At 40.2% G+C, this 8,470-nt stretch overlaps 2 pseudogenes; both read left to right on the top strand.

Moving 5' to 3' along the window:
- Positions 1-2,328, top strand: part of LOC149102379 (uncharacterized protein KIAA1958-like) — a 7,209-nt pseudogene extending 4,881 nt beyond the window's left edge.
- Positions 2,329-4,018: 1,690 nt separating this feature from the next.
- On the top strand, positions 4,019-7,504 carry LOC149102378 (uncharacterized protein KIAA1958-like; annotated as a pseudogene).
- The last annotated feature ends 966 nt before the right edge of the window (positions 7,505-8,470 follow it).

The following is an 8,470-nucleotide window of genomic DNA, read 5'->3' as shown; positions in this document are numbered from 1 at the left end:
TCTTGGTTCTCCACTCAATAATAAAGGCTTCTGAGGGATTTACAGTAAGGTTAACTTACTCGAACCATTTTTTGTATTTTTGTTTGATGACCATACAGTGAAAGCTTTTCGTTTAACGTACAAGATAAGCGTTTTTGCAGGTTAAGACGCTAAATACTCCTTTTAATACGAAGAGCCGTTTTTCTATAGGCACCCAAAATATGTATAAACCATGTTAAGTGTTCACGACTATGCAGCCAATCAGAAACAGGATCGCACCACCCGTCCTCCATGAATCAGTTTGAGTTTTGTCCCCCCCTCCCCCCACCCTCCCCCCTCCCCCTAAGGGTACAGTCTGATGATGGCTTAAAGCGTGAAACTCGAGCAACTGTCAACCAGTTTCTATCTTAATTTGTAGTAAGTACTGTTTTTCAAAGAATGTCTTGTCACTGATTGATCCTGAAGCAGTTGGTTATAAGAGTTTCAAATAGATTTATAACGTGATTGGTTACTGATGTGTATATGAGATATGAGATATTCTATGAAAAGGCATGCCGTCAATCTGTACAATTTCATGTTACAATGGAAAATATACGTCTTATCCTTTCTCGGTCAGTTGACGTGTGAATGCTAATTTTAACAGCTGCAGAAACGTCGTGTTCTCGACCGACCTGCTCATTCAATAATGTGATAGAGTCACATGCAAGATTGTCGTTTTCCCATCTAGTAAAAATCAGTACATTGTCCGTTTATTAGGTTTTTTGAGTTTTTTTTACCCTGAGTTGAATAAGGGTTGTCCAGAACTGAAGACCATGCATGCAAAAAGAAAAAACAATTACTCCAAAGTGTGTATAGATATATAGATAGATTTGTAACTTTAGATAATGTCTCTACTGGAGATATTTTCCCCAATGTGAATTTTGAAATATTTTCACAGTTTCTTCAGCAAAGTGACGAAAGTTTACTATCAGAATTGCCAGCTTTTACAGACGATATACAAGAAACACAGCCCACGGTAACCACGGCATTGTTAATGCCCTCGCAAATTCCACGAACTGAAACACTGCAAGTTGAGTTATGTGATAAAGTGCAACGGCAACATTCAGTTCCAGATGAAAATGTTCCCTTGCCAACACCACTTGGACTTGAAGAGTCCCGTTTTCCAGTTGTATCAAGCGAAGAAATAACGGAGATAAACCAGTCGGCTGCAAGCAATTAAAACACAAAGCGAACCGCGCAAACATGGCTGACAGTATGGATGAAATGATGTGAAGCGCGAAATATTGACGACAAGATTGAGAGTTTCAGCCCTCAAGCTCTGGACGAGAGTTTGACAAAATTCTACGCCGAAGTGAGGAAAAGAAACGGCTCCGAATACGAACCGGACTCGCTTCGGGAGATGCAAGCATCCATCGACAGGTATCTTCGCCAAAAGAATTATCCAGATAGTATCATCAGCGGACGGGAGTTCAAAAAGTCCCAAGAGACTCTAAATTCAAAAGCAAAATTGCTCCGGTACCAAGGCAAGGGAAAACGACTTAACAGAGCTCAGCCTTACAGCAAAGTAGGCGAAGAAATTTTCTGGACCGAAGGTAAATTAGGAAATCACAATGGTGTTGCCTTCACCAACGTCAATTTCAAGAATCTGTCAGAACACACGGGGTTCAGAAGCCGTCAAGACCACTACAATGCTTACGTGGAAGACTTCACCATTTTGCAAATGACAGATGCAGACAATGTGGCTCAGCTCGAAGAAAATCCAACCAAAACCAGGCAAGGCGGCTTGCGAAATAAAACCCGATGCTCTCCCCAACAAATGTGGTGTACAGATGGCGGTGAAAGGGACCCCGTAAGACTCTTTGAGAAATGGTTAAAACCTCTGTATTTGGCGATAATACCATGACCCACCACCAGTGTTTAGTATGCCAAATCCCGAATAGGGGAACATCGTATCAGTGAAATAATGAAATCCGTCGCAAGTTGCTTGCCAGATGACTGCACGTCAAGAAACCCACTATCCACTCCACAAGGAAAACAGTCGTCGCGAAGTTAAAGAAGGCAGGCCAACCACGCAATAAAATCATCCAGGTAACCGGTCATGCAAGAGAATCAACTTTAGATGACTACGACGAAATAACAGAAGACGAAAGAATGCAATTGTCTCACATAGCGAGTGGCTATGTCGCACGAAGTCTTCGTCAACTTCTGTCGACAGCGTTCAAGCGTGCACGTTTACGTCTACAGCTTCCTCTAGCATGGAATCTCTTCCACCTACGACACTTCCAGAATGCGTGATGAAAGAAAATATCCCCACTAATCCACCTTGGATGCTTCGTTTCTGCATGCCAACTCGATCTCTGACAATGGCGACAAAACATCTCCAGCAAGCGCCGTTACAGGTGTTCAATCAGTGTGTGTTCAACGATGCGTTTTCAGATTCCTAGAGGTCAAACCTGAGAAAAAGGCGTGTAATAATTGACTCTGACTCGGACTAAACAGAGGATTACTCCACTTTAAGACAAACGTTTCAAGTTGTTTTCATTTCTTCGGAAACGGTGAGCTACTCACGGGCAGTCTAAACCTGAACACAACTTCGCTTTGCCTCGATTTTTCCTTCGGCGACTGTTTTACGCCTAGACAATTCGGTTTTATCAACTGGGTTGATAATTTGAATTGGCCACCGTAAAGAGATTGAAAGCTTTTTGTAAAACTTTTTGTTTTTCGGTAATTGTAATGGTTATGATTAATTGGTAATAGGACATCGTGTCGTCCAATTCTTTCTGTAATCATACTGTGATTAACAAATCGGACACACATCTTCCCGGACGTCCGATTTTGTTAATCACTTGTACGATTACAAACTGAATTAGAGTCCACTCAGTCCTATTACCATTATTAACTACCATCCTGAGAAATCACATAGCACATCGCTTTTGCCGAGGAAGCAGCGGGCCGATCTCGAGTTGGCTAAAATCAGAGACTAAAAATAAAATAGTTGGTCTAGCTCTGGGAAGAGTTGACAGAGTAACGCAGTCCAGAGTAATCTCAACTTGTAGCAGAAGATGTTTTGTTGTAACATGCTTATCCAGACAAGTACTTTCCTAGTTCGTGTTGCTTTGTTTTTGCGCGCAACGGTTATTTTGCACAAATCCTTATGATTATAATGCGTTACCGTTGCTGCACTTGTAAACATTTCACACCTTTTCACGCATTTGAACTTCTCTCTTTAATTAGCTATTACTTACAAAAACAGCCACCAGCACGATATTCTAAAAGGATTTCCTGAGCACTGACTAGTTACTTATTTGTCTCATTTCTTCATCTTTATTTCAGGCTAGTGACTGCTTGGTCTAGATATATTATACGAAAAAGTAAAAAAACTTTATTGATATAATATTAAAATCGAACGCAATTAATGCCGGATTAAGAACCCTTGAAGTCATTCGTGTGAGTGTTGTGCTGAAGGCGTGTCTTGTCTTTTCAGCTTTTCCTGTTCATATTTGAATATCATTGAATTTATTATCTTCCAACAGAAAATGTTTCCTTAAAGCAGTTTACAAACAAACTAAAGGATAATAAAACAGAACCGGCATCTAAACACAAAATGTAACGGGAAAAGATATATTTATTTTCTTCTGCAGAGTAAAGCTTGACTAAGTGCGAACATTGTGCGGCTCTTAAAAGAGATGGTCGACTGAATATGACAGAGGGAACAACTCCTTCCTCGGTATTAACTATATGCATACACCTTGTGTATAATTCAAGAGCTTTAACGAGATATAACGGGAACGACGGGAAATGTTAAACAACTCTATAAAATTTGTCCCACCGGGGCTAAAAGTAGCTTGACTTCGAGACTAAAAATAACGTTATAAACTTTTCTTAAAAATAGTTAGCAAGCTCTAACACTGTGGATATAAAAGATCAGCTGGCTCAGAGAATGTATCATTAAGTCTCGACGATTTTGAAGAATTCAAGACAAAGACTTGGAAAATAATTTGCTTGACCAAAAAGTAACACTGAAGAAGTAAGCTTGAAAATGAAGTCCGAGTGGTGTATTAAGGTAAGACAGAAGAAATTGCCATTGTCTGCATTTTGTTTCAGTTTGTATTCAAGGAGAATTCTCCTCATGACGATGCTACAATGTTTTCATAGTATCCATTTCTATCTCTTCCTGTACATAAGCCGTTTAACAAAATCAAAATTTCATAGCAACTTACTTTATTGCATTTCCAATTAGACAATTTCTTCAAGCTGTTAGTTTTAATTGCCTTTTCTTTAAGTACTCCATAAAATTTATTAAAAGTCAAGATCAACGTCACCGATGCATTCGTTATGTAAACATTATAGACACACGTCACCGCGTCGTCTTAATTCTACAACTACGGTTTTTACATAAAGTCAATACCAAATTCTTGCTTGACTAACAATTGTACTTCTCTAAAAACTTTATTTTTTGTCTTGTTGCAGTTTTTGTTTGTCCTTCTTGCTGGTATGCTTCTGTCCGATCAAACTCTGGGTAAACCTCTCAAATTACAAGAATTGGAAAGGAGGGATCAGAATATTACTGAAGGAGAACTTGAAGTCAGTCATGCTGTAAATGGGACATCAGGCATTCGAGCAAAAAGAGACTCATCTGACTGCCCTGGTTTGTTAAAGGATTATTGTGTCCCAGTTACTGCTTACTCATCTCCGGGAAACGATTGTGAAATTGGGCGGTATATGTGCCGCGGGTATCATGAAGCTGTTTGCAGACCGTTTAGCTGGGCTAGCTTCACAGCGTGCGATAGTAACGTATACCAGTATGGAGCGCCAAAATGTTTACCTCATTATAGAAAAGTAACAATCAATACAAATCAAGGGACCAAATGTGTACGGCAGACAGAGTATTGTAGCTGTTAAGAAAACAGTGATCAAAATTTTTCGAACGCGTTATTTATGATGTCTTGATGTATTTATATAGAACCAGGATCGAATATTATTGTAATAATACTATGGACTTATTCACTATGTGTAATTTTTTCATATATCTTTAATAAATGAAATTTCTATTTAAAGCCGAGAAAATTTATTTTAATGTCTTTTCTAATGTACACTCGCGGATTTATGATATTTAATATGGTAACCATCCCAAGGAAGTCCCCCCAAGAGAGATTATGATCATATTCTCTTGGTTCTCCACTCAATAATAAAGGCTTCTGAGGGATTTACAGTAAGGTTAACTTACTCGAACCATTTTTTGTATTTTTGTTTGATGACCATACAGTGAAAGCTTTTCGTTTAACGTACAAGATAAGCGTTTTTGCAGGTTAAGACGCTAAATACTCCTTTTAATACGAAGAGCCGTTTTTCTATAGGCACCCAAAATATGTATAAACCATGTTAAGTGTTCACGACTATGCAGCCAATCAGAAACAGGATCGCACCACCCGTCCTCCATGAATCAGTTTGAGTTTTGTCCCCCCCTCCCCCCACCCTCCCCCCTCCCCCTAAGGGTACAGTCTGATGATGGCTTAAAGCGTGAAACTCGAGCAACTGTCAACCAGTTTCTATCTTAATTTGTAGTAAGTACTGTTTTTCAAAGAATGTCTTGTCACTGATTGATCCTGAAGCAGTTGGTTATAAGAGTTTCAAATAGATTTATAACGTGATTGGTTACTGATGTGTATATGAGATATGAGATATTCTATGAAAAGGCATGCCGTCAATCTGTACAATTTCATGTTACAATGGAAAATATACGTCTTATCCTTTCTCGGTCAGTTGACGTGTGAATGCTAATTTTAACAGCTGCAGAAACGTCGTGTTCTCGACCGACCTGCTCATTCAATAATGTGATAGAGTCACATGCAAGATTGTCGTTTTCCCATCTAGTAAAAATCAGTACATTGTCCGTTTATTAGGTTTTTTGAGTTTTTTTTACCCTGAGTTGAATAAGGGTTGTCCAGAACTGAAGACCATGCACGCAAAAAGAAAAAACAATTACTCCAAAGTGTGTATAGATATATAGATAGATTTGTAACTTCAGATAATGTCTCTACTGGAGATATTTTCCCCAATGTGAATTTTGAAATATTTTCACAGTTTCTTCAGCAAAGTCACGAAAGTTTACTATCAGAATTGCCAGCTTTTACAGACGATATACAAGAAACACAGCCCACAGTGACCACGGCATTGTTAATGCCCTCGCAAATTCCACGAACTGAAACACTGCAAGTTGAGTTATGTGATAAAGTGCAACGCAACATTCAGTTCCAGATGAAAATGTTCCCTTGCCAACACCACTTGGACTTGAAGAGTCCCGTTTTCCAGTTGTATCGAGCGAAGAAATAACGGAGATAAACCAGTCGGCTGCAAGCAATTAAAACACAAAGCGAACCGCGCAAACATGGCTGACAGTATGGATGAAATGATGTGAAGCGCGAAATATTGACGACAAGATTGAGAGTTTCAGCCCTCAAGCTCTGGACGAGAGTTTGACAAAATTCTACGCCGAAGTGAGGAAAAGAAACGGCTCCGAATACGAACCGGACTCGCTTCGGGAGATGCAAGCATCCATCGACAGGTATCTTCGCCAAAAGAATTATCCAGATAGTATCATCAGCGGACGGGAGTTCAAAAAGTCCCAAGAGACTCTAAATTCAAAAGCAAAATTGCTCCGGTACCAAGGCAAGGGAAAACGACTTAACAGAGCTCAGCCTTACAGCAAAGTAGGCGAAGAAATTTTCTGGACCGAAGGTAAATTAGGAAATCACAATGGTGTTGCCTTCACCAACGTCAATTTCAAGAATCTGTCAGAACACACGGGGTTCAGAAGCCGTCAAGACCACTACAATGCTTACGTGGAAGACTTCACCATTTTGCAAATGACAGATGCAGACAATGTGGCTCAGCTCGAAGAAAATCCAACCAAAACCAGGCAAGGCGGCTTGCGAAATAAAACCCGATGCTCTCCCCAACAAATGTGGTGTACAGATGGCGGTGAAAGAGACCCCGTAAGACTCTTTGAGAAATGGTTAAAACATCGACCCGAAGCCATGAAGAATTCTGGACCTCTGTATTTGGCGATAATACCATGACCCACCACCAGTGTTTAGTATGCCAAATCCCGGATAGGGGAACATCGTATCAGTGAAATAATGAAATCCGTCGCAAGTTGCTTGCCAGATGACTGCACGTCAAGAAACCCACTATCCACTCCACAAGGAAAACAGTCGTCGCGAAGTTAAAGAAGGCAGGCCAACCACGCAATAAAATCATCCAGGTAACCGGTCATGCAAGAGAATCAACTTTAGATGACTACGACGAAATAACAGAAGACGAAAGAATGCAATTGTCTCACATAGCGAGTGGCTATGTCGCACGAAGTCTTCGTCAACTTCTGTCGACAGCGTTCAAGCGTGCACGTTTACGTCTACAGCTTCCTCTAGCATGGAATCTCTTCCACCTACGACACTTCCAGAATGCGTGATGAAAGAAAATATCCCCACTAATCCACCTTGGATGCTTCGTTTCTGCATGCCAACTCGATCTCTGACAATGGCGACAAAACATCTCCAGCAAGCGCCGTTACAGGTGTTCAATCAGTGTGTGTTCAACGATGCGTTTTCAGATTCCTAGAGGTCAAACCTGAGAAAAAGGCGTGTAATAATTGACTCTGACTCGGACTAAACAGAGGATTACTCCACTTTAAGACAAACGTTTCAAGTTGTTTTCATTTCTTCGGAAACGGTGAGCTACTCACGGGCAGTCTAAACCTGAACACAACTTCGCTTTGCCTCGATTTTTCCTTCGGCGACTGTTTTACGCCTAGACAATTCGGTTTTATCAACTGGGTTGATAATTTGAATTGGCCACCGTAAAGAGATTGAAAGCTTTTTGTAAAACTTTTTGTTTTTCGGTAATTGTAATGGTTATGATTAATTGGTAATAGGACATCGTGTCGTCCAATTCTTTCTGTAATCATACTGTGATTAACAAATCGGACACACATCTTCCCGGACGTCCGATTTTGTTAATCACTTGTACGATTACAAACTGAATTAGAGTCCACTCAGTCCTATTACCATTATTAACTACCATCCTGAGAAATCACATAGCACATCGCTTTTGCCGAGGAAGCAGCGGGCCGATCTCGAGTTGGCTAAAATCAGAGACTGAAAATACAATAGTTGGTCTAGCTCTGGGAAGAGTTGACAGAGTAACGCAGTCCAGAGTAATCTCAACTTGTAGCAGAAGATGTTTTGTTGTAACATGCTTATCCAGACAAGTACTTTCCTAGTTCGTGTTGCTTTGTTTTTGCGCGCAACGGTTATTTTGCACGAATCCTTATGATTATAATGCGTTACCCTTGCTGGACTTGTAAACATTTCACACCTTTTCACGCATTTGAACTTCTCTCTTTAATTAGCTATTACTTACAAAAACAGCCACCAGCACGATATTCTAAAAGGATTTCCTGAGCACTGACTAGTTACTTATTTGTCTCATT

This window comes from Orbicella faveolata, unplaced genomic scaffold, assembly GCF_042242905.1.
Source record: "Orbicella faveolata isolate gen_17 unplaced genomic scaffold, um_ofav_v1 contig_36, whole genome shotgun sequence".
Taxonomy (NCBI): Eukaryota; Metazoa; Cnidaria; class Anthozoa; order Scleractinia; family Merulinidae; genus Orbicella; species Orbicella faveolata.
The sequence above is the reverse complement of the archived record's forward strand: the minus strand, read 5'-3'. Positions and strand labels throughout refer to the sequence as shown.